The 1,483-nt window shown below is 31.4% G+C and overlaps 1 non-coding gene across 1 annotated transcript; it reads right to left on the reverse strand.

The window, feature by feature from the left end:
* Nucleotides 1–980: 980 nt before the first annotated feature.
* Nucleotides 981–1,085, reverse strand: LOC116634846. The gene has a single exon (XR_004300067.1). It is a non-coding gene; the product is annotated as a U6 spliceosomal RNA (small nuclear RNA).
* Between the last annotated feature and the right edge of the window lie 398 nt (nucleotides 1,086–1,483).

Here is a 1,483-nt window from a genome sequence, read left to right on the forward strand (position 1 = left end):
TGCAAAATGCATAGAATTTTTGAAGTATACATGTCATCCTCAAATAAAAGCTTTATTTCTTCCTTTCTAATCTTACTGCTTTTTTTTTTCTTCTGGCTTTATTGTAGTAGCTAAGACTTTAATTTCAATGGTGAAAAAAAAAAGCGGTGAGAGTAATAAGTCTCTCCCCCATTTTAGACAGATTTTTCAGTCTTTTAACATTATGATGTTAATTGTAGGATTTTCATAGATGTCCTCAATCAGGTTGGAGATATCTTTCTGTATTCCTAGTTTTTTGGAAATTTTTGTTTGTTTGTTTAAATCATGAATCAGTGTTTAGTCTTGTCACATAATTTCTATACATCTTCAAGTGATCCTATCTTTTTCCTACTTTTTTTCTGTTAATGCGTTGAAATTATACTGATCGATTTCAAAGTTGCTTTCCAAACTTTACAACCTTACATTATGGAATGAACTGTACTTGGTCAACATTTATTATCTTTGTTATATGTTGCTGCATATGATTTCCTCATTGATAGGGCTGCCATAACAAAAGACACAAAATGAGTGGCTTAAACAACATAAATGCATTGTCTCAGAGTTCTGGAAGCTAGAATTTAGTGACATTTAATGGCAAATTCTGTTTCCTGAGCAAGAGACAGGTGTTGAAATCTCTTCTCATTTCCTAGACCTCCCAGCTTCTGCTTTCCGCTTGGTTCTTTGGAGCCTTACTTATCATATGCATATTTTAGGAAACATCTAAAGAATTGAAGAGAATATGTATGCAGAACTGTCCATACAGAATTTGGGGATGGGCATCCCTTCTCTGAGTTTCTTCCTTTCTAAGAATTTTTCCTTCAATATCTACCTACTCCCATCTTTTTCAACCTCTGTCTTTTTAGTCCATAAGACTACATTTGTATTGAATTCTTTTTTTAAATTTTTTATTGTTATGTTAATCACCATAAATTACATCATTAGTTTTTGATGTAGTGTTCCATAAAAATATGGAACGCCTCACGAATTTGTGTGTCATCCTTGCGCAGGGGCATGCTAATCTTCTCTGTATCGTTCCATTTTAGTATATGTTCTGCCAAAGCAAGCACCATTTGTATTGAATTCTATTACTCTGTATATCTCAGGAAACTGGGAAGCGTCCTCTTGGGGGGAAAACCAATAAATTAGAGTATCATTTTGTTTACTTCCTTTCTTTGAAAAACTGTGTCTTATGCAGTTTCCGATGCTTTTAATTCCTTTTAATATCTTTTAAAAGTTTTTTAAAAATCCAGTTATAATAGCTATCAACAGGAGGATCGCTTTCATAAAAGTTAATGTTACTGGAATGGGAACTCTAATCAATGTTCTTTCAGTTAAAAAAGTTTTTAATGCAACCCCCCATAATTCCTATGTATTAATTTGTTATTTATTATAATAAATGTAATACATTTATCTTTATTGTTTAATTTTAAAGTTTGCTTTTATGAAATTCATAATTTTATAATAT

The sequence above is a fragment of the Phoca vitulina genome, unplaced genomic scaffold (assembly GCF_004348235.1).
Source record: "Phoca vitulina isolate PV1807 unplaced genomic scaffold, GSC_HSeal_1.0 scaffold9, whole genome shotgun sequence".
In the NCBI taxonomy this organism is placed as follows: Eukaryota; Metazoa; Chordata; class Mammalia; order Carnivora; family Phocidae; genus Phoca; species Phoca vitulina.